A 26,240-nucleotide genomic window follows, 5' to 3' on the forward strand; every position below is an offset into this window, starting at 1 on the left:
GGCTGCCTATGGGACTCTGATTTAAGGGGGCTGCCGATGGGACTCTGATGTAAGGGGGCTGCCGATGGGACACTCAAAATGTAAGTGGGCCGGTCTGGATGAAGTCCAGGGCCAAATTTCTGTCCCAGTCCAGCTCTGAGCCTCACCAACAAATAGGGAGGATTTGGATTATTGAATGTTTTGGGATCAACTTCAACTTTTAGAAAGTTGACATTTGCTTACAAATCCATCTCCTGGTATCTCTAATGATTGTTCTGACAATTACTGAAGGTCTCTCCCGCTGATGCATCTCTTCATCGGATTCCCGAGTTGTTAAGGTTTGCGATTTTCTTACTTTGATCATCAATATGAATGTAATGTAAATGCATGGGAGTAGAATCACCCACAGACATTTTGTCTCTTGAGGCAGTGGAAAGACGCGTTCTCAGTAATTCCTCCAACAATTTCAGAATAATGTTCCTCATCGTAAAAATTGCAAAGACTTTAAAGAGGAAGTAAACCCCCGATGGGTTTACTTCTTATTTGTCTCCCTGCAAAGGTAAAGCATAATGGGCTACTATGAATCAGATAGTAGTCCATTATGTGTCACTTACCTGACACAGGAGCCAGCGATGTCACCGCTGTCCCCTGTAGTACGGAGCCTCCATCTTCTTCCCGCTGATGCTGCTCCGGCCACTCACAGCGCCCGAGCAGCAAGGACGTTACTCCAATCGCACGGGAGCCGCCACTAACGTCATATCGCCATTAGCAGCGGCAATGCTGCTAACTGCGACAGTGCAACTGCGCGCCGCTGTCTACTGCACATGCGCCATAGACAGAAGTGCCTGTCTTTTAGTAAATGTCTCCTAAACCATGTAGGTTTAGGAGATATTTCTTGGACCTACAGGTAAGCCTTAATCTAGGCTTACCTGTAGCTTACCTGTAGGTCAAAGTGGTTTGTAAGGGTTTACAACCACTTTAAGAATATCATCACATACGGTACTTAATATCATCAAAAGATTCAGAGAATCTGGAGAAATAACTGTGTGGAAGGGACAAGACCAAAACCCAATATTGGATGGCGGTGACCTCGGGGCCCTCAGACGCCGCTGCATTAAAAACAAGCACGATTGTGTGATGGACCTCACTGCATGGACTCAGGAATCAGTCCAGAATAGGGATGAGCCGAACACCCCCCGGTTCGGTTCGCACCAGAACTTGCGAACGACCCCCGCGTTCGGTACGAACGTTAGAACCCCATTGAAGTCTATGGGACTCGAACGTTCGAATTGGAAAGTGCTCATTTTAACGGCTAATATGCAAGATAGTGTCCTAAAAAGGGTTTGGCGACCTGCCTCCTGCCTCAGGGGACATGGGTCACTGCAAAAAAAAGTTTTAAAAACTACCGTTTTGGCGGGAGCACTGATTTTAATGACGATTAAAGTGAAAAAAAAAAAGTGAAATATTCCTTTAAATATGGTGCCTGCGGGGTGTCTGTAGTATGCCTGTGAAGTGCCACGTGTTTCCCGTGTTTAGAACAGTCCCTGCACAAAATGACATTAAGCGGAAATAACACCATTTAAAACTGCTTGCGGTTTTAATGTTATATCTGGTTCCTGCAATATGGTTGAAAATCATTGCGAAAAATGGCATGGGTAGCCCTCCCTGCCCATTACCAGCCTATTTGGGTCTTGTACGCATATTAAGGGGAACCCCGTACCCATATTAAAAAAAGGAAATGCGTGTGGCCCCCAGGCCCTATATACTCAGAACAGCAGTATACAGGCGGTGCAAACAAGACAGGGACTGTGTAGGTTTGTTGTGTTAAGTTGAATCTGTTTGTCATTTTCAACCGGTACATTTTTAAAGTGTAGCTCCAGTCAAAAAAACTATCTTTAAGCTTTTTGGAAAACATAGTGAAGGGTTATCACCCCTGTATAATTTGTTTTGTCGTCCATCTTTTTTCATCTCACTTGCTGCTGTCTCCTTGCGTTTGCAAGTAGGAGATGTTTGTAAGTTGGATGTTTGAAAGTAGGGGCCTGCCCTATATTATAGCGGTATGTACTGGGTACAGAGCACGCAGACAGCACGCACTATCTCCTAACACTACTGACTGCAAGCTCTATTATTAACCACTTGTTAGCCCAATGTTTGCATAAAGTGAAAGATGAAGTTATGCTGAGTAAATAGATATCAAACATGTCACTCTTCAAAATTGCACATGCCCGTGGAATGGCGCCAAACGTCGCTACTTAAAAAATCCCCATAGGCGACGCTTTAAATATTTTTTTACTGGTTACATGTTTTGAGTTGCAGAGGAGGTCTAGGACTAGAATTATTGTTCTCGCTCTAACATTCTCGGCGATACCTCACATGTGTGGCACATGCGAGCACATGGGGACATGGGCGCTTTAATTTTTATTTTATTTTTTTATTGTTCATTTTACTTTATTTATTTTAGTTTGACATTTTTTTTCCCAAAAATATATTTTTGATCACTTTTATTCCTATTACAAGAAATGTAAACATCCCTTGTAATAGGAATATGGGGTGACAGGTCCTCTTTACAGTGAAATCTGGGGGGTCAATATGACCCCACATCTCACCTCTAGGCTGGGAAGCCTGAAATAAAAAATAAAAAAAAGATTCTGGCTTTGATCGTACTGGCGAGTTGGTAGAAGCACCGGAGGGTGGTGAGGGGTGGGGGGCGTCTATGGCTGGGTATTTCAGGGTATCACCGAGTATGGCTGGGTATCTCTGAGTATGGCTGGGTATGGCAATTTATGGCAGGGTATTACAGTGTATTGGCGGGGTATTGGCGGGGTACTACAGAGTAATAGCAGGGTACTGCACTGCAGAGTAATGGCAGGGTACTGCACTGCAGAGTAATGGCGGGGTACTGCACTGCAGAGTAATGGCGGGGTACTGCACTGCAGAGTAATGGCGGGGTACTGCAGAGTAATGGCGGGGTACTGCACTGCAGAGTAATGGCGGGGTACTGCAGAGTAATGGCGGGGTACTGCAGAGTAATGGCAGGGTACTGCAGAGTATGCACTGGTATTGCAGAGTATTGGCAGGGAATTGAGGGGTTAAATTCGGTGAGCAGCGATGTGGGCACTGCAGATGCAGCCCACATCGCTGCTGACACCGATCTCTTTCCCCTCCGCTGTACCGATCGGTACAGAAAGGGGAGGGAGGAACAGGCGTCATAACATGACGCCGGTTTGTTTCCAAGTGATCACTCCGTCATTTGACGGAGCAATCACGTGATAAACGGCCGCTATGAGCGGCCGTTTACCGTGATGCGCCGGGTCCTATGGACCCGGCGGTCACGGATGCTCTCGAGTGCGCACACCTCGGGGCACGCGAGAGCAGAATTCTGGGAGGCCGTTAATTAACGGCCTCTCTGAGTTAAACAACCGCCCTGAAGCCGTTAATCGGCAATGGGCAGTTGTTAAGTGGTTAAAGCTAGATCACTAGCTATATAGGTGAGGTGAATATAGTGGTGTATACTGCAGTCAGGGCACAGACAACAACCACTACACAGCAGCAAGATAGGAAATCAGCCAAAAACGATTGGTGTGTACTGTGTTGAAGGTACACAGAACACCCACTGCTTCAGATGCAAAGTAACACACTACAGGAGGCCGCCTTAAAGGCGGCCTTATATAGTGTGGGGCGTGCACTACACAGCCTGAGCTATGATTGGCCACAGGCAGGATGCCTGTGGCCAATCATGGCTCTCCTCGCTGCCGGCGCTGCGATTGGCCAAGCATGCGGGGTCACAGTGCATGCTTGGCCAATCATCGGGCAGCAATCCACTGCGCCAACGCAGTGCATTGTGGTCCGCGCGCGCGTCACTCGAATTTTGACGCGAACGGCCAAAACGTTCGGAATTCGCCGAACGGCCGAACGGCCAATGTTCGAGTCGAACGCGAAGCTCATCCCTAGTCCAGAAATCACCGTCTGTGAACACAGGTCGACGTGCCTTCCAAAAATACATAGTAAATCTCTATCATGGAAAGAAGAAGCCTTATATGAACATGATCCAGAAACTCTGCCGTCTTCTCTGGGCCAAATCTCATTATAAATGGTCTGTTGCAAAGTGGAAAACTGTTATTTTGGCCAAAGCTCATCTACAATGGTCTGTTGCAAAGTGAAAAACCGTTCTCTGGGCCAAAGCTCCGACACATACTCACAGTGAGTGTCCCACGTTTTTTGTAATCGGGATTGTTTATTGTGGGTACAAAAACGGAGGCTTTGTTGTACCTTCAAGCCACGCTTCTTGTTCTTTTGTATTTGCCCATGCCTGCTGCTCTGGATGGAGTGCTATGTGCACTGCAACTTTTCTCTCTTCGGTGTCCCGGAGGTTTTTTTTGCTTTTCGTCCAAAACTTAACAAAGCTGAGTCTTGGGGCTCATCCTCTATGTGCTGTAGGCCACCCAACTCGCATTTCAAACATTTACCCCAAAGTCTACACTACAACCCCCCACCCCCCCCCACCCACCCACCATGGATGATGCTGATGGGAGCCCAGAAAATTCACCTCCAAATTGCTGTATATTTGCTGCAATTCCCAGTCAGTAAACATTTATAAAAAAGAGAGGAAAGAAGAAAGTCAGATAAGCTGATTTACTAATAGAGCTTTGTGAACAAAGTGAACGTTCACTTCAATCATTCAATCGTTCAGCCACGGGCAATACATAAACCTGATTTCCATATCACTTGGTTGGATATTCAATGTGAATGCAGTTTCATTTTATTCACTAAACAAAGTGAACATTGGCTTTGAGCATTCTCCACTCCCATAGTATAAAGCTGTCAGTCACAGGAAGAGCAATTACATGTCTTCTCCCGTGCCTGATGATACAGACGTATATATATGATGGCCATGGGGCAAACCTGTCTTCTTATATTTGAAATTATGAGATGGTATCCTCCATGGTAATCGCCACTTTCTGATATCTAGTAGAGAGTGCAGTAAGCTGATACTTGAGTACTCAGATACTATAAAAGGAAGGAGGTATTTTATGTTATAAAACTTTATTGGAATTCCAGCGCTGAAAAAAAAAAAAAAAAAGTAACTTTGTAATCCATATATTATCCATATACAGCAGTACCTTGGATTACGAGTATAATTCATTCCAGAAGCATGCTTTTAATCAGGGCCGGATTTCCCACAAGGCCACCGAGGCCAGGCCTCGGGGTGGTAGTGGTGCAGGGGCGGCGCTGGCGACTTCTCAGCTGCCCCCCGCACTAACATAGCAGCAAGGCAGGTGCAGCAGGTCCGTGCCTTCTCTAATATCACTGCACTGCCCCCTCCCCACACTGCCTTTCTTATTGACACAAAACATGAAGGCCGCTCTAGACAAAGGGCAGGACTTTTTAAGTTAAGAAGTGGGTGAATGGTTGTTATGCAGCGGGGCGGTCCCAGCGATAAATCACTCACTTTTAACGGAAAAGTCCCGCCCGTTGTGCAGAGCGGCCAGGCTCCATGTCTTGTGTGAATAAGGTAGGGTTCTTTGGGGAGGGGGGAGTGCTGTGCAGTAAAGGAGTTTGATATTGAGAGAGGACTGTGATGGGGGCTCAGTTTGTGATTGGGAGGGGGTCAGTCTGTGATTTGAGGGGTCAGTCTGTGATGGGGGTCTGTGATGGACAGTCTGTGATGGGTCAGGACCAGTTTGTGATGGGGGTCAGTCTGTGATGGGGGATCTGTGATGGGGGGCAGTCTATGATGGGGAGTTTGCTATGGGTCAGGTCAGTCTGTAATGGGGGTCTGTGATGGGGGGTCAGTCTGTAATGATTGATCTGTGATTGGGGAGGTCAGTCTGTGATGGGGGGGTCACTCTGTAATGGGTCAGCCTGTGATGGGTCAGTCTGTAATGGGGGTCTGTGATGGGAGGTCAGTCTGTAATGAGGGGTCTATGATTTGGGGAGTCAGTCTGTGATGGGAGGGTCTGTGATGGGTCAGTCTGTAATGAGGGGCCTGTGATTTGGGGGGGGTCAGTCTGTGATGGGTCAGTCAGTGATGGGGGGTCAGTCTGCGATGGGTCCATCTGTGATGGGAGGTCAGTCTGTAATGGGGGTCGGTGATGGGAGGTCAGTCTGTAATGAGGAGTCTATGATTTGGGGAGTCAGTCTGTGATGGGAGGGTCTGTGATGGGTCAGTCTGTAATGAGGGGCCTGTGATTTGGGGGGGTCAGTCTGTGATGGGTCAGTCTGTGATGGCGGGTCAGTCTGCGATGGGTCCATCTGTGATGGGAGGTCAGTCTGTAATGGGGGTCTGTGATGGGAGGTCAGTCTGTAATGAGGAGTCTATGATTTGGGGAGTCAGTCTGTGATGGGAGGGTCTGTGATGGGTCAGTCTGTAATGAGGGGCCTGTGATTTGGGGGGGTCAGTCTGTGATGGGTCAGTCTGTGATGGCGGGTCAGTCTGCGATGGGTCCATCTGTGATGGGAGGTCAGTCTGTAATGGGGGTCTGTGATGGGAGGTCAGTCTGTAATGAGGAGTCTATGATTTGGGGAGTCAGTCTGTGATGGGAGGGTCTGTGATGGGTCAGTCTGTAATGAGGGGCCTGTGATTTGGGGGGTCAGTCTGTGATGGGTCACTCTGTGATGGGGGTCACTCTGTGATGGGTCAGTCTGTGATGGGGGGGGGGGTCACTCTGTGATGGGTCAGTCTGTAATGGGGGTCTGTGATTTGAGGGGTCAGTCTGTGATGGGAGGGTCTGTGATGGGTCAGTCTGTAATGGGGGGTCTGTTATTGAAGGACCTGGCCTTGGGGCTGCAAAGGGAGTACATCCGGGCCTGCTTTTATTCCAAAGCACTCATACATCAAAGCAAGTTTCCCCACTGCCACTGCTGGTGTATGCAGTATTGCATGTAGCCAGAGGTACGGGGGGCACCGGAACCACTCGGAGACGCTCGGAGACCACTCGGAAATGCTCAGAGACACTCAGAGAACTCGGGAACCCAGTGACCCCAAGGGTATCTGAGCATCTCGGAGTGGTCTCCAAACATCTCAGAGCATCCTCAGCACCCCCGCACCTCTGGCCACTTGCGATACTGCATACACCAGAGGCTTGAATCCTGCTTGTCTTGCGAAACGCTCTTAAACCATGTTACTCGCAAAGCCGAGGTATTACCGTACGGTATAATATTATATATCTCTATATATCCATCTATTTAAATATTTTTAAATTATCCAGATGTAGCACTCTCTAGTGTGCAGTGTAGTGAGGTAAATGTATGCTGACTCCCAGTAGCTTGTGTGAGTCTGAAATTGTCCCTGACCACTGCCAAACCCATTATATGATGACACTGTAATGCACTGGTGACAGTAATGCAGGCCATACACGGTCGAATTTCGAACGAATTTTCTTTTCAAAATCAGAAAATTCGTTTTTTTTGTGATCCGATGATGCCACCATTGATTTTCGAAATTCGGCCGACCAAGCCTTCAATTTCACCTCATGTTGCTACAGAAAAGAATTTTCTTGGCTGGGAATCTTCTTTTCTCTCCGTACATTTTCTTTTATCTCCGTACATTTTCTTTTATCTCCGTACATTTTCTTACGTTTCTCGCACGATTCTCCCATCATTGATCAGAAAATCGTTCGTTTTTCAAAAAATTTCCAACATGTCCGATTCCTCAAATTTTATTTCCGCACGAAATTCGGCTGTTGCTGCAGCCCACTAATGGTGCGAAATTCATACGAAAATTCTTAGATACGATTTTCGAAAGAAAATTCTTTCGAAATTCGAACCGTGTATGGCCGGCATAAGTAAGAAAAAAAATTGTGAAAAGAATATTTTTTTTTAAATTTTCCAAAAAATTGTGACAAAAAAATTACAACTTAAAAAACCTTGCCATGCCTCCTACTAAATACCTTGGACTGTCTACTTTCCAAAAATAAAGGGGAGATGTTTGGTTGTACTGTCCTGGGATTTTCAGGCCTTAAGAAATTAGATCGTCCGTCAGTACATCAGGACTGATCGATTGATCAGATATATACCCCCATAGTTTATGGACTCTATAGCTCTCCTACAAAATAAATAACGTTTACTGATTTGGGTTATTTTCACTGAAGAAATGGAGCGCAATAAAATTTTGTCCTAAATTAGTAAGAAAGATTATTTATTTGCGAAACAGAAACTAAGAAAAATGTGGTTTATTTTCCAAATTTTCGGTCTTTTCTTGTTTATTTAGCAAAAAATAAAAAATTAAAACCCCAGTGGTGATTAAATACCACCTAAAGAACGCTCTATTTGTGTGAAAAAAAAACAAAATGATAGAAATGTCATATGTGTACAGTGTTACATGACCGCGTAATTGTCATTCAAATGCCGCGTACAGAAGATCGGAATTTCCCGACAACCAAACCGTGGATTTATTTCCGACGGACGTTGGCTGAAACTTGCCTTGCATACACACGGCCGCACAAATGTTTTCGGAAATTCCGATCGGCAAGGACGCGGTGACGTACAACGCTTACGACGGGACTAGAAAAATGAAGTTCAATAGACAGTGCGCAGGGGCGTAACTAGAAATCACAGGGCCCCATAGCAAAATGTTGTATGGGCCCCCCCCCCCCCACAAAAAATGGTGGGGCTTAAATTAAATAGTGGGCGTGGTTTAAAATGCGTGGCTAAAAGGGGGTGTGGTTCGAGTCTGAGATGAATGAGGAAGGAAGGAAGGAAGCAAAGAAAAGGGATGGAGGGACAACAGGCCCAGATCCTACACCACAATAGCAATATACGTATTCCAGAAAGTTTAACAATCAACAGATAAAGATACTCCAAACAGCTGGTGTTAGCGCTTCAATAATCCACACCTGTAGCCAATGTGGCCTGCCCGTGCCCAATACTGCCTCACCTGTGCCCACTTGTGCCCAATGCAGCGTGTCCAGTGCCCAATACAGCCTCACCTGTGCCCAATGCAGTGTGGCTTGTGCCCAATGCAGCATCACCTGTGCCCATTGTAACGTGACCTGTGCCCAATGCGGCCTCACCTGTGCCCAATGCAGCATGACCTGTCTGTGCCCAATGCAGAATGTCCCATGCCCAATGCAGCCTCACCTGTGCCCAATGTGATCTCACCTGTGCCCAATACAGCCTCACCTGTGCCCACCTGTGCCCAATGCATCGTGATTCATGCCCAATACAGCCTCACCTGTGCCCATTGCAGCCTCATCTGTGCCCAATGCAGTCTCACTTGTGCCCACCTGTGCCCAATGCAGCCTCACCTGTGCCCAATGCAGCGTGACCGGTGCACAATGCAGCCTCACCTGTGCAGAGGAAGAGGCGAGCCAGTGGCGGAACTACCGGGGAGGATGAGGAATGCATACTGGAGCCCTCAAATGGCTGCTGGCAAGCGTGGGACTGCCTCAGAGTGGGGGGCTCTGGCTCTACATCCAACTTCTGGCATGTCTCTTCCAGAGCTTTCCACTGTGATTTCCACTCACCGATACCTGGCCTGGATCCCTCCTGAATGACTTTACTGACCAGCTGTCCTTTCTGGCTCCTGTTCCCAGACACCTCTCCATAACCGTGTAAGGAGAGGCTCCCTCCCAGCCCCGAGCACCCTGCCTGAGGTACACCCCCCCAAGAAAGGGGGTTCCCTCAGACACAACAGTCTAACACTCCATCATCCAGTTTATCCAGCTGACAACTCCTCCCTCAGCAGGTTGACCATGGGTATATGAAGGAGTCCTAGTTGGGGATTGGTCGGAGCTCCCACATGCACCTCATGGCACTCCAGCTCTCTGCCATGCCCCTTTTCCAGAACCTTCTCCCTGGAAACAGAGGAGGCACCCAAGAACTGAGGCACATATCAGTCACCTGATCAGTCACCTGCTGCTATACTAAACCCCTCCCCTGCCCCCAGATCAAAACAAACAGACCTAGCTCACAGCATAGGCCTTCTTAAATTTACCTGCGCTGGCAGCTTACACAAAACCTACACCTAGCACGTACTTACCTAAGGTAGAGGGTGCTACACTATAATATTAATAAAGGAATTACTAAACCGTAGCCTAGCACAGGGTTTATCAACTAGGGTTTCTCCAGAGGTTGCTATGGGTTCCTTGATTAATTTCTGCCTCAGATAAGTTCCCACTGACACCATTGATCTTTTTAGCTATCTGTAAGGTGGGAATTCTTCCCAATGACCACAAGTGTAAGGACCATTCTTCCCACTGACCACAAGTGTAAGGACCATTCTTCCCAATGACCACAAGTGTAAGGAGCATTCATCCGACTGACCATCATACTAGTATATCATGAGTTGTAGATATAGTCATTTTTTAGCAGGGGTTCTCTGAAACTGAAAAGTTATTTGAGGGGTTCCTTTGTGTTGAAAAGGCTGAGAAAGGCTGGCTTAGCATAACCACTTTTGAGAGTAAACATTCTCTACTCATTTAGTAAATCAGCCCCATTGTATTTGGCAGAGGTTTATACCTTTACTTGGATAGAATAAAAGTGAGATTTTTCATTATAGGGTTGAATCTACCAACTGTCCCTTTTCAACCAATCAACCTAGCGATTTTTTTTCTTTCCCTCATTTTCATTCTAAGTGAAAAATTAGAGCGGAGCTCCACCCTAAAGTGGAGCTTCCGCTCATTGGAACCCTCCCCCCCTCCGGCGCCACAATTGGCACCTTTCAGGGGGGAGGGGGGTGCAGGTACCTGTACAGTACAGGTATCTGCACCCACTTCCGGCATAGATATCTGCAGAAGCAACGCCCCTTTCTGCAGAATCTACGCCCCTTTCCGAAGGTCCCCCGCTGCCTGCTGAGAAACACACGGATCCCAGAGACAGCGGGGACCATCCTTATTGCGCAGCGTGACTCGCGCATGCGCAGTAGGGAACCGGGAAATGAAGCCGCAAGGATCCACTTCCTGATTCCCATACCCAAGATGGCGGCGGCAGCACCTAAGAGACGATCGAGAGATCGGCTTCGGGTGCCGACATCGCAGGCGTGCTGGGCGGGTAAGTGTCATTATTTTAAAAGTCAGCAGCTGCAGTATTTGTAGCTGCTGGCTTTTAAAAAAAAACAAAAAAAAAAAAAACGGTGGACTCCCGCTTTAAGTTATCGTTTAAAAATGCAAACGCTAATACTGCTACCTTTATAGCTGTAAAAAAAAATAATCAGAAATATGTAGTGAAGATAATTCCTACATGCAAAAATGCACTGTAAATTACATGTTCTTTAGATATAAAATTTTTTTCAAACATTGGTTTCTTTGCCAATTCAAAAAATTACCATATAGCACGAATTAAAAGATCAGCATTTGTAAAGATCTAAATGATCTGGTAATTTTCCTTTATGTAACCAACGACTAATGTTAGAATTTAACAACTAGAGAAATGCTGAATGAATGTGCAGTCACAATGCAAACTCACCTGTGCAGAGGATGAGGAATGCATACTGGAGCCCTCAAATGGCTGCTGGCAAGCGTGGGACTGCCTCAGAGTGGGGGGGCGAGCACCGCCCGCACGGTCCCTCAGCCAGGGGAAGTGAGGAGAGGAAGAGGTAAGCTGTCTGTACGAGCAGAGAGCTGTAATAGCTTTCATTTGAATGTCCTGTGTTCCCGGGGCTCACCGTCGGATAGCCCCACCTCTTGGCCCGGAGCCTTTCACGGAGTGCTTTCACACCAAGGCGATGCGCTGGCAGGATCTTAAAAAAAAGTCCTGCAAGCAGCACGTTTGGAGTGGTGTATACCCCTCCCCCACCACTCCTGCCCATTGATATGAATGGGCACCACTGCCGAAGCGCATGCAATGCGATTTGGCAGCAGTGCTTCCTGGGCGCATTTAACCGCTTCCTTGGCCGCTAGCTGGGTTATATGTGCCCCACTAGCAGCCAAATAGCACCGCTAAAATGATGGTAAAGAGCCGCTAAAACTTGCGTTTTACCATCAACGCCTCCCCGCTCCAGTGTGAAAGCCGCCTTCATAAGTGATACAGAAAATTTCTTACATTTAAACTTTTATTAAACAAAACAAACCTCCAATCAGTTTACTTGTATGTATGATTTAGATAAAAAAAAAAAAAAAAACCTATGTATTAAATAAAAACAGGTAGTCAAAACTTTTGGACGAAAAAATAAATAAATGGGCTAACTTTACTGTTTTTATTTTATTTTTATTTTTTAAATAGTGTATTTTTTTCCCAAAAAAATGCATTTGAAAGACCTCTGTGCAAATGCCGTGTGACATAAAATATTGCAACAACCGCTATTTTATTCCCTAGGATCTCTGCTAAAAAAATATATATAATTTTTGGGGGGTCTAAGTGATTTTCTGGCAGAAAATACAGGATTTTTACTTGTAAGCAACAAGTGTCCGAAAAGATTTAGTCTTTAAATGGTTAAACTGAGGACTTCTACACACTGAGATGAGTTCATTCATTCAGAAGTGTAAACATTGTATCTTTCTGTTCTTTTCTTGGCAGCCCAGAGAGGAGGAAAGACGTTTCTATGACGACTCAGGCAACTTACACTGACTTCTATTACAGAAGTCATTTCAAAGTCCCGCTGTAGTTCTAAATCGGCTTTTTATCAGCACAATCGGCCGATGCCGATTAATTAAAAAACGGCAAATATCGGCCGATATATCCGTCGACCTCTAATCAAATTCCTACATCAAAGCTATTGGCTACTAGCCTGAACGTAGTCCTGTCGTAACGAAATAACGTCATCATGTTCTGAAAGATCGGATTTTTCGACAACTTTGTCCGACCGTGTGTATGCAACAGTTTCGGACAAGATCCGACGGACAAAATCCTACGGATTTGGTTGTCGAAATCTCCGACCCGTGTGTACAGGGGCTAAGATGTCCTTTTTTCCAGCTGCAGGTTACTCCAGAAAAAATCCTAAGAGCATAAGAGACACTGGGGACTGTTGCGGTATCAGAAAATAGCAAACAGAGAATCTTAAAATTCATTAGGATTTATTCGAAAATATAAAAAGAGGAAAAAAAAAAAGACATATACAAATAAACAATTGCCATAAAGACATATTGATAATTGTCAGTCTGTGCAAGAACAATAAAGTTATACAATATTGGCTAGAAACCCCACACGAGGGGGTTTTTACATTGGTGTAGAGTAGACGTGTAGCTCGACCGGTTTCGCGGCTAAAAAGCCGCTTCCTCAGGAGACGTCGCCTACAGTATCTAACGCACAAAGAAATAATAATAAATTGATAAATTGCCATCAATCTAATTTTATCTTTATATTTACTACTTGATCTCTTTATTTACAATTTATGTTGATGGACTTCTCCTCTACCCCCTGCAGTCACCATAGGTGAAACCTAGGGCTGGATGTTCTATTCCTTTCCTCCCTTTTTGGGATAGCTTCATCGACTGTGGGCCCGTGGATGTGCCAGGGGTACGTATTTAATCTAAGCATGATCAATATTCTAAAATTAAATTAATTAGTCTTTGTGCCTATTTTTTTATATTACTTATCTATGCAAACTGCCCTGGTTAGGGTAGCAGGCGGTATTCATTTATCTATTATTTGTAATAATAATCATTTGTCATTTATTACTATCCTTAGTTGTTATTCATCCTCCTCCTTTGGGTCAAAAAAAATTGGTTCCCCTGAAGAAGCCATGGTTATGGCGAAACATGTTGGGACTTTCTTGACCAGCGATTCAAATTGAGTAGACTGAATATTTTACCTTTTTGTATTGTGGTGTCTTGTGTAGTATCCTTGTGAATACGTATATATTTTTTATGAATAATTGTCTTTTTCAATAAAGCTTTGTTGCTAAAAAAATTTTTATGTGATGAATTATATTTAATTGTCTGAAATTCTAGTAATCTATGTCACACTCTATCTCTATTAGGCACCGTAATAATCCCCTCTCCCCTACACCAACATTTTCTATTTGCAATTTGTGATGAGGTATCAATTAGATCTTCTCGCCAAAACCCTCTCTTTTTTCAATAATAAATTGATATTTTTCAAAAAGGGAACAACATTTTCATAATTCATCATAAGTAAAAAAAAAAAAAAAGTTGAATACATTAAGACCAGAGTTGTTATTAAACATAAAATGTCCGTGACTCGCCCGGAAATTTCTGACCCTTAGCCACGGAGACGACAGACTTTGAGACACCCTTGTATCGGGTTCCCCGCCTGGGAGCGGATACGGGGAGGGGGGGGGGGGGTAAAACGTGAGGGAGCACAATTTGCACTACAGGTGAAAAAGTTATAAATTAAATTAAAATGACTATGAATGGGGACCTTGTATTGTGGGCTCCTTGAGGATAGGGACTGGCGTGAGTGTGCAATGTACAGGGATAGGGACAATTGTAGACACTCATTTGGGTTGAACTGGATGGACTGGTGTCTTTATTCAACCATACTAACTATGACTTGGTAATGGGTCTGACGTCATGTAGTGGCCCATGGATGAAAATTACATGAAACGCATGCTATAATAATGATATACAAATATAGCTAAAAGGTAAGTAAAGGGTTCCCCATACCAGATAGTACACCAGGTGGTCCGTGGGTCACATACAAAAAAAAAGAATGGTGTGTGATGAATATAATGAGATAAAATGGTAATGATAGCGTACCCACTAATTGCCATATACTGGCGTACAACTAGAGCAGAGAATATTTTTTTTTTTTCTCCTTTCTTTTCCTTATAGTTTTTTCAGACAAAAAAGAAAATCTTCAATGGAGAGCCCGAGAGGGATCCAAAGTAATTGTCTATAGGAAAGCATGGTGAAAGATGAACACAGGCCATTAGTAGTCCACTAAGTAGTCCATCCAAGAAGATATAAGAGTTCCCATAGTTAGAGCAATCTTACCGTTGGGTAAATCATTAGCGTGTGCTTCCCTTACCGCCGCCGCTCTGAATTCTATATTCCAAGCGGCGCCTTAAAGAGGAAGTAAACTCTCCCACTCTGACGCTTCTTTTCATTTAGTCCATTATAATAAGTAATTATCAAACTATAGCCACTGTAATCCAGCCCAAATCACATATTACTTTTTAAAGAAACTTTAAAAAACTTGTTTCCAGGGGTTAGGCAGCGCCATCTTAAGTATTGTTTTCTGAGTCCACAGTGGAGTGTATTTCCGCCCTTACATTGAGCACTTTCTGTACTGTTAGCCAAGCCTCCTTCTCAATCCAACGTTTATATGGAAACCCTGCTTCCCTGTTCATAGCTTACTTGTTTATTTCATAGTATTTACTTGTGCCGATGTCTAATGTTTCCCTTTGTCAGACTTATCAGCTTCAGCTGATAAGACTGCAGTAATGGCCAAGTTTACACTGCATGTGAGGTCACATGATCACATGGGGGTGTAGGAGGAAGCTCTGAGTAATTAGCTAAGTTCAGTGTTGTACCGTAGGAAGTCCTGATAACAGATAGATAAGACATAGAGAGTGTGCCTTAAATCAAGGGAGATCTGGGCATGCTCAGTGACGTCACAGAACAACAAGGATTACAACAATACTAAGCAAGTAAGGAGATATCTACAAGCAGTGTTCATTAGGGGTTTTTATGCTGATTTGCATGTGACAAAGTTGTGGGGGAGGGTTTACAACCACTTTAAGAAGCCCCAACCCGGAAGTGAAAGGAGCGTCATTTAACCGGTTCCCGACCAGCGTACGACGATGTACGTCGACAGAATGGCACTGGCAGGCATATTGGCGTACAGGTACGTCCAATATTCAATGCCGCCCTGCCATCGGGAGCGCGCCGTCGGCGGCGCGCTTCCGCGCTGGTCGGGACCCCCGTGAGTCCAGTTGCGGGACCCGCGGACTCGATTGCCGCAGGCATCCCCGCGATCGTCTCACGGAGCGGCCGAATGAAGAAATGCCGTTGTAAACAGCATTTCTCCATTCTGCCTAGCAACTAGTGACGCTGATCTCTGCTCCATGTGATTGGAGCAGAGATCAGTGTTCACTAAATTAAAGCCCAGCCCCCAACAGTTAGTAACACGCCCCCTAGGAACACTTAACCCCTTCACTGCCACCCACTGATTAACCCCTTCACTGCCAGTGTCATTTACACAGGAATCAGTGCATTTATATAGCAGTGATTGCGGTATAAATGACAATGGTCCCAAAAATGTGTCAAAAATGTCCGATGTGCCCGCCACAATGTCGCAGTCACAAAAAAAAAAATCGCTGATCGCCGCCATTACTAGTAAAAAAAAAAAATATTAATAAAAATGCCATAAAACTATCCCTTATTTTGTAAACTCTATAACTTTTTCGCAAACCAATCAATAATCGCTTATTGCGATTTTTTTTTAACCAAAAATATGTAGAAGAATACGTATCGGCCTAAACTGAGGGTAAAAAATGTTTTTTTTATATATTTTTGGGGGATATTTATTATAACAAAAAGTAAAAAATAATGTGTTTTTTTTTCAAAATTGTCGCTCTATTTTTGTTTATAGCGCAAAAAATAAAAACCGCAGAGGTGATCAAATGCCACCAAAAGAAAGCTCTATTTGTGGGAAAAAAAGGACGTCAATTTTGTTTGGGAACCACGTCGCAATTGTCAGTTAAAGCGGCGCAGTGCCGAATTCGCAAAAAAGTGGTCTGGTCTTTGACCAGCAAAATGGTCCGGTCTGTAAGTGGTTAAAGAAACTTTAAAAAACTTATTTACAGGGGTTAGGCAGCGCCATCTTAAGTATTGTTTTCTGAGTCCACAGTGGAGTGTATTTCCGCCCTTACATTGAGCACTTCCTGTACTGTTAACCAAGCCTCCTTCTCAATCCAACGTTTCTATGGCAACCCTGCTTCCCTGTTCATAGCTGACTTGTTTATTTCATAGTATTTACTTGTGCCGATGTCTAATGTCGCGTACACACGAGCGGACTGTATGGCGTACTTAGTCCGTCATACAATTCGACGGACAGTCCGTCATACTTTCCACTGAACGGACTTGACCACACACGGATACCCAAACAGTCCGTCAAAAGCTTGCGCGATGACATGTACAGCACGTACGACGGGACTAGAAATAGGAAGTCCAATACACAGCAAAGCACCCTTCCGCCGTGTAAATCCTTTCTGGGCATGCACCATTCTTAGTCCGTCGAACTAGCATACTGACGAGCGGATTGTCCGCTGAAACCAAAGTATGACGGACAGAATTTCGAAAAATCCGAAATTCTTAGTACGCCGGACTGCACGCTGAAAAAGTCCGCTGAAGCCCACACACGAGCGGATTGTCCGCTGAAATGTGTTTCGACGGACTAAGTACGCCATACAGTCCGCCCGTGTGTACGCGGCATAATGTTTCCCTTTGTCAGACTTATCAGCTTCAGCTGATAAGACTGCAGTAATGGCCAAGTTTACACTGCATATGAGGTCACATGGTCACATGGTGTGTAGGAGGAAGCTCTGAGTGATTAGCAGAGTTCAGTGTTGTGCCGTAGGAAGTCCTGATAACAGATAGATAAGACATAGAGAGTGTGCCTTAAATCAGGGGAGATCTAGGCATGCTCAGTGACGTCACAGAACAACAAGGATTACAACAATACTAAGCAAGTAAGGAGATATCTACAAGCAGTGTTCATTAGGGGTTTTTATGCTGATTTGCATGGGACAAAGTTGTGGGGGAGGGTTTACAACCACTTTAAGAAGCCCCAACCCGGAAGTGAAAGGAGCGTAATTTAACCGGTTCCCGACCAGCGCACGACGATGTAAGTCGACAGAATGGCACGGGCAGGCATATTGGCGTACAGGTACGTCCAATCTTCAATGCCGCCCTGCCATCGGGAACGCGACGCCGGCGGCGCGCTTCTGCGCTGGTCGGGACCCCTGTGAGTCCGGTCGCGGGACCCGCGGACTCGATCGCCGCGGGCATACCCGCGATCGTCTCACGGGACGGCTGAATGGAGGAAATGCTGTGTAAACAGCATTTCTCCATTCTGCCTACCAACTAGTGATGCTGATCTCTGCTCTATGTGATTGGAGCAGAGATCAGTGTTCACAAAATGAAAGCCCAACCCCCCACAGTTAGTAACACACCCCTAGGAACACTTAACTCCTACACTGCCACCCCCTGGTTAACCCCTTCACTGCCAGTGTCATTTACACAGGAATCAGTGCATTTATATAGCAGTGATTACTGTATAAATGACAATGGTCCCAAAAATGTGTCAAAAATGTCCGATGTGTCCCCCACAATGTCGCAGTCATAATAAAAATTGCTGATCGCCGCCATTACTAGTAAAAAAAAATAATAAAAAATTATTAATAAAAATGCTATAAAACTATCCCTATTTTGTAAACGCTATAACTTTTGCGCAAACCAATCAATAATCGCTTATTGCGTTTTTTTTTACCAAAAATATGTAAGGAATACGTATCGGCCTAAACTGAGGGTAAAAAATGTTTTTTATATATATTTTTGGGGGATATTTATTATAACAAAAAGTAAAAAATAATGTGTTTTTTTTTCAAAATTGTCGCTCTATTTTTGTTTATAGCACAAAAAATAAAAACCGCAGAGGTGATCAAATACCACCAAAAGAAAGCTCTATTTGTGGGAAAAAAAGGACGTCAATTTTGTTTGGGAACCACGTCGCAATTGTCAGTTAAAGCGGCGCAGTGCCGAATTCGCAAAAAGTGGTCTGGTCTTTGACCAGCAAAATGGTCCGGTCTGTAAGTGGTTAAAGAAACTTTAAAAAACTTATTTACAGGGGTTAGGCAGCGCCATCTTAAGTATTGTTTTCTGAGTCCACAGTGGAGTGTATTTCCGCCCTTACATTGAGCACTTCCTGTACTGTTAACCAAGCCTCCTTCTCAATCCAACGTTTCTATGGCAACCCTGCTTCCCTGTTCATAGCTGACTTGTTTATTTCATAGTATTTACTTGTGCAGATGTCTAATGTTTCCCTTTGTCAGACTTATCAGCTTCAGCTGATAAGACTGCAGTAATGGCCAAGTTTACACTGCATGCGAGGTCACATGGTCACATGGTGTGTAGGAGGAAGCTCTGAGTGATTAGCAGAGTTCAGTGTTGTACCGTAGGAAGTCCTGATAACAGATAGATAAGACATAGAGAGTGTGCCTTAAATCAGGGGAGATCTGGGCATGCTCAGTGACTTCATTCTACAGAACAACAAGGATTACAACAATACTAAGCAAGTAAGGAGATATCTACGGCACAGTGGTGTAGTGGTTAGCACTCTCACCTAGCAGTAAAAAGGGTCGCTGGTTCAAATCCCAACCATGACACTACCTGCCTGGAGTTTGCATGTTCTCCCTGTGCCTGTGTGGGTTTCCTCCGGGTACTCCGGTTTCCTCCGACAATCCAAAGACGTGCAGGTAGGTTAATTAGCTTCTGCCCAAAATTGGCCCTAGTATATAAATGGGGTCCTTGGATTGTGGGCTCCTTGAGGGTAGGGACCAATGTGAGTGTGCAATGTACAGGGATAGGGACAATTGTGGACACTCACTCAGGTTGAACTGGATGGACTGGTGTCTTTATTCAACCTTAGCAACTATGAAACTATGTTCATGAGGCGTTTTTATGCTGATTTACATGAGACAAAGTTGTGGGGGAGGGTTTACAACCACTTTAAGAAGCCCCAACCCGGAAGTGGAAGTAGCGTCATTTGACGCTCACCGACGTCATCCCTGGGTTGTGCGCGTGTACTATTTGGGACGATGGTATCTTGTTTAATATTTACCTATTGAGGCTCCCCCTTTTAAACAGCTGCAGAATACGATATGCTTATCCTCCTGTGCTGTTATGTATCTGGGCCTTCCACTCCTTATCCTCTCCTGGTTAAATTCAGCTTGCTTGAATCTCTCAAGGCAGCAGTGGACACCATTGTATGAATACTTCACTTTTGGCCATTTTGTGAACCAGAACGTGAACTTTTGGAATATCAGCCCTTTGGAACCCAATGGAAGACAACTGGCTTGCCTGCCTTTATTGGACAACATAATGGATTCAGCTGTGCTAAGATACAGTCATTTCAAAGTATAACGTGATGGGCAATTATCATTTAACCATGATTGTGAATGTATGGACCACTAGGAGACTTGAGAAATGTCTGCAGAAAATGTGGTTTTTCGAGTAGCAAATCACCATTTGCAGCACTCGTTTGTTCCTGGTTATATTGTTTTGAAGCAGGTTAATGGCATTTAATGTAAAAGAAGTATCAAGGCTTTTTTAAAACAAGATATTTCTTAGTGATTCCAGACTACTGAACAATCGTGCACTTTTATGGATGTCAAGTGGCGCCGGCACACAGGAGAGATAAGCTGTGCAGAGATCAGCGCAGCCCAAATGTTATAAAGAACCAAGCAAAAAAGTAACACTCACATAAGGCTCATTGACCTGGCAAGAATTAGGAATGCCTTGCTGTAAAGTAAGAATGCTTTAAAAATATATATATATATATATATTTTTTTTTAATTGTCTTTAGCAATTTCCAAAATGAAAAATTTGTGAATAGAAGAGAAATCCAAATCCAATCAATATTTGGTGTGACTACCCTTCGGCTTCAAACCAGTGTCAGTTCTAATTAGACTTGTGCATTTGGTTTCGTTCCGAATCGAAATTCGGACGAATTTTCATTATTCGGACATTCGGAGGCATCGGAATTACCGAATTACAATGCTAACGAATTCAAACGAAATTCGAATCAAATTAGAAAAATTACATTTTGCGACCCGAATTTGGGGGCCACGTATCTCGGGGCCACTTGTAGCTAGAAACCCCAAATTTGGCATGCAAACACAATAGAACTAGCACTACAACATTTCCAAATTCGGGGGTTTCTAGCACCAAGTGACCCTGAGATACATGGCCCTAAATTCGGGTCGCAAAATATTTTCGAATCCGGTTGAAAGGTTGAAATAATTTCAAATCATGTTGATATCATTCCAAATCCGGTAGAAATATTTTCGAATTTGGTTGAAATAACCCCAAATTTGGTGATTTTGTTCTACTAGTTCTACTGTGTTTGCATACCAAATTTGGGGTTCCTAGATGCAAGTGGCCCCAAGATACGTGGCCCCAAAGTCGGGTCGCAAAAGGTCATTCTCTTCTGCAGAAAAGTACTTGACATATTGTCCATATCTCGGGGTCACTTGGTGCTAGGAACCAACTTGTGACAGGTGACGTGGCAAGTGGACAATCCACAACTTGGTCATGTGGCACTGGTGGCAGATCACGTGGCACTCGAGGCTGGTCATGTGGCACTCGTGGCAGGTGTCATGGCAAGTGGACAATACACAACTTGTGGCAGGTGACGTGGCAAGTGGACAATGACATACAGCATATGCACTTGCCTTGCGATCGACATCCGTGACTTCTTCAATCAGACATGCTGACAACTTCATTGATACCATAAATATAAATGAAATAAGATGTGTATTTTTTTTGCACTGTACACTGCAAGTATGAGAAGTTGATGTGTCAGATATATATAAGTAACTAACCATCTTCCAAAATTTCTAATTCAAATACAAAAGATTAGAAAAAATATATAATTTAATAGAATAAAATAGAAAGAATATACAACCATCTTCTGAAATTCAAATTTCAAATAGAATAAATTCGAATTTCGAATAGTATGAATTCAAATTTTTTAATTAATTAATTTTAAATTTGGATAGAAAAGATTATAATAAAATAGAAAATAGACTAGAAAAACGATAGAACAGAACAGAATAGAATATATTATATTTTATTCTGTTCTGCTCTATTGTTTTTCTAGTCTATTCTTTTATATTCTATTAAAATCTTTTCTATTGAAATCAAAATCATTATATACTAAATTCGAATTTTGGAAGATGGTTTTATATATATATATATTTCTTTCCGACATTCAAATTTCTTATAGAACGAATTTGAATTTGAATAGAAAAGATTAGAATGGAGAATAGAGAATAGACTAGAAAAGCAATAGAACAGAATAAAATATAGATACTATCTATTTCATTTTTAATTTCTTTTGCAGATTACTATTTGTTTCCATAAGATCTCCTGCAGACTATTAGCATCTATTTCATTTTTTTGCAGATCTCCTGCAGACTATTAGTATCTATTTTGTTTTCTCACCAGATCTCCTACAGACTATTAGCATCTATTTCTTTTTTAGCAGATCTCCTGTAGACTATTAACAGCCATTTCACTTTTTTTTTTTTTTTTTGAAGATCTCCTGCAGACTGTTAGAATCAATTTCATTTTTCTTTTTTGCAGATTACTATTTATTTTCATCAGATCTCCTGCAGTATATTAACATCTATGTCATTTTTTTTGCAGATCTCCTGCAGACTATTAGCATCTATTTCATTTTTTTTTTTTTTTTTGTACTAGAACAGCCATTTCCTTTAGTTCAGCAGATCTCCTGCAGACTATTAGCATCTATTTCATTAGAAAAAAGTAGATTGCATCAGACGGATTTTGTGGTCGGAATGTCCGACCGCGTGTATGGGGCATTTAACTTGCATGCTTTGTACACTAACACAAAGTCTGATAATTTGTAGGATTAGAGCCAGGTGTGTGATTAATTATACCAAGCAGGTGCTAATGATCATCAATTTCATATGTAGATTGAAAAAAAATCATTAACTGATGTAACATTGGGGGATGTTTAACTCAGTGGCAGATGTCTTTTCAGTAAGTTCACAGCGAACAGGAACTTTCGTTTAAGGGCATGGTAGCCCACTTTTATTAAAAAGGAACAACATAAAGTTCATACATGCACTTAGTTGCCCACACAGGGGTTCTTCTGCCAAAAAAACAATACATGAAAAATGCCAAGCCACCTGGCTCTCTTCCTCAGCACTACCACCTAGGCTTTACAATTCAGCCCTCTTGGCCTTATAACAGGGTTCCCGCACAACTACTGCACCTCTTTTCAGCTTCCTTGCTGCTCAGGCCTTCCCCTTCAGGCTCTCATTTGTCTCAGATGCGCACAGCTTTAACACACACAGTGTCTATCTAGAAAGCAGCCCCCTCACTGCTCTGATCCTCAGACTTGGGTCTCTGGCTTTCTCTAGTGCACTCTCTGCACTCTCTGGACTCCTGGAGACCTCCTGTCTCTCTGGGTGGAGCCCAGAACCCTAATCCTGACTCTGCTATAAGCCCAGGACCCACCTGCTCAATCAACCAGCCAGACTCCTGGATGTTCCAAAAACCCGGTCCCAGGATTGGAGATTCCGTCCCACCCATAACGCTACGGAAACTCTCTGGGCTCCAGGTCCCCAAGTGGATTTTACAAACTTTGGAGGAAACTGATAAAACAGATTCCCCCACATGAAATACTCCTGGAGCCCCTCAACCTGCCTATTTGAGAACCCCGGGCGACAATTACTAGGACAGGGAACTGTATTGTCACACTGAAATAGAACCAGCGTAAAACTGTGTGAGGAAATGCCAAGCTCCATTACTAAGGTGAGGTTGTGGAAGAGAGTTTATTTTTCATCAATTAAGAAAATGAAAAGTCAATGAAGAGAAGAGAAATTCAATTGCAATCAATATTTGGTGTGACCACCCTTTGCCTTCTTCTAGGTACACTTGCACACAGTTGAAGGAACTCAACGGGTAAGCTGTTCCAAACATCTTGGAGAACTAAGCATAGATCTTCAGTTGATTGTTGGCTGCCTCAAATCCTTCTGTCTACTCAATGATGGTAAGATTGGGGCTCTGTGGGGGCCAACCCATCAAGTCCAGGACTCCTTGTTCTTCTTTACACCAGAGATAGTTCTTGTCACGAATGTCACATCTACCCCAATGCAGGTGGTCAGACACTGTAGCTAGCTACTGTGTACTTCACCTAAAGCTGCCCCCTTTCCCTTAAGGAAAACAGGTCTACCGGTACTTGGTTGCCCCCAGGACTTATACACAATGCTATAGTGCCACCACTCCAGGGCAGATGTGAACAGAGCAAACAGACAGAGAGTCCCGGAGCAGAAGGAGAGGAAAGGATTGGCGTAGGGACGGCATGACAGGTGTGGACAAGCACAGTCATGCTTTTCAGAGAAAAAGTTGTCCCCTTTAAGAAAGGGGGAGTGGCCGAAGCAGGGGAGGCGCTCGAGTTAGGAAGCTATGAGGAAGGAAGGGGAGTGACGTCATTAGTGAGCGGCGGAGGAGAAGATTCCCACCCACCCTCCCGAGTATGGTTAATTATAATAGGGGCAGTAAGGACAGCTTGTGCAGTGGTTGGGGCTTTGGAGGAGGAGAATATGGATGTTATATGCAGATATAACATGGTTGGTACCCATCTGTGGTATGGGGTTAACATGGTTGGTACCCATCTGTGGTATGGGGTTAACATGGTTGGTACCCATCTGTGGGATGGGGGTTAACATGGTTGGTACCCATCTGTGGGATGGGGGTTAACATGGTTGGTACCCATCTGTTGGGATGGGGGGTTAACATGGTTGGTACCCATCTGTGGGATGGGGGTTAACATGGTTGGTACCCATCTGTGGGATGGGGGTTAACATGGTTGGTACCCATCTGTGGGATGGGGGTTAACATGGTTGGTACCCATCTGTGGGATGGGGGTTAACATGGTTGGTACCCATCTGTGGGATGGGGGTTAACATGGTTGGTACCCATCTGTGGGATGGGGGTTAACATGGTTGGTACCCATCTATGGGATGGGGTTAACATGGTTGGTACCCATCTGTGGGATGGGGGTTAACATGGTTGGTACCCATCTGTGGGATGGGGTTAACATGGTTGGTACCCATCTGTGGTATGGGGTTAACATGGGTGGTACCCATCTGTGGATGGGGGTTATCAGGTACCTTCCGGTTAACGAGGGGTTAACCAGGAAGGGGTAAAAGGTAGGTCACTGCGAAAGTTGAGTACCGTCTCCAGGTCCGGGGGCTTGCGATCGGAGGCCTAAAGTTAAAAGAAGTTTGGCGCAGTGACTAGTGGTGGGTATTTCCCTCAAAAGACCCTAATAGTATATAAAAGTTGGTTAAGAGTTATTTAAAATGTTATTTACTTAATTGTTAATAAAAGGCCGTCAAGGCCATTTACTCCAAAATCTCGTCATGTCATTTGTGGGGGGATTTGGAGGGGTTAAATATTAAGTTTAACGGGTGGCTGAAGTGACTGTGGGTTAGGTCCTTCACATGTCAAGACTACTTGCAGTTAGCAGACAGATAATGTGGTTCTATGACAGTCCAGGTAAAAGGCAGGCAGAGTTCAGGGAAAAGTCCAATATCCAATCCGGGTCATACACAGAGAAATCCAGACTAGCAAAGCAAGGCAGACAATTGAGAGGCTTGGACAGGAACAATGCAGGTATATTGTCTCTATCACAAGCAAGGGACAGAGTGTTCGGATTGCTTATAACAGGTGACTGACCAGATCAATCACCTTGCAGGTGGACACAGACAGGGAGCATGCAACAGCCAACACCCGGATGCTGGAATGAGGGGCAGGAGCACAAAAGTGATCCTGACAGTTCTTAAAGTGGAAGTAAACCCTTCTATCGTTTTCAGTCAAGGAAGCCGCCATCTTGGCCTCTAATGATTCTTCAACTGCCATAATGCTGCACATGTCATCAGTTATGAAACCAGCCATTGGAAGTTTGGTTGAGAGCACAACCAATGTGAAAGTTAGCATTTGCGGCATGCTGGGAATGTAAGCCCTTGTACACGCGGGTCGCACATTCCGACAACCAAATCCGTCAGATTTTGTCCAACGGATTTTGTCCGAAACTGTTGCATACACACGGTTGGACTAAGTTGTCGGAAAATCCGATCTTTCAGAACGTGATGACGTTATTTCATTACGATGGGACTACGTTCAGGCTAGTAGCCAATAGCTTTGATGTAGGAATTTGATCTGAGCATGCGTGGCACTTTGTCCGATCAAAATTCTCTACACATGATCGGAGTATGTGCGATCGGAGCATTTTGACGGAAAATATTTCCGGCAAGTTTGAAAATTTGGTCCGACGGATATTCCGACGGAAACAGTCCGATGGAGACCACACACAGTCGGAATATCCGACAAAACACTCCGATTGGACACATTCCGACGGAATCTCCAACCGTATGTACAAGGGCTTTTCTTTTTTTTTAAACTGGGTTTACTCCCGCTTTAATGACATGATAATGATAGCAAACAACCCCCCCGAGCGCTGTATACCAGTCCACTGGCACTAACCCCATTGTCGGCGTGGATCGGTGGGCACATCGGGGGGCGTGGGCACACAGCATCGGGGATCAGTGGGCACACAGTGACGGTGATCAGCAGGCACATCGGGGATCGGCGGGTACATCAGGTGTC

The sequence above is a fragment of the Lithobates pipiens genome, unplaced genomic scaffold (genome assembly GCF_037356315.1).
Source record: "Lithobates pipiens isolate NorthernLeopardFrog02 unplaced genomic scaffold, aLitPip1_a1.2 Scaffold_162, whole genome shotgun sequence".
Lineage (NCBI taxonomy): Eukaryota > Metazoa > Chordata > Amphibia > Anura > Ranidae > Lithobates > Lithobates pipiens.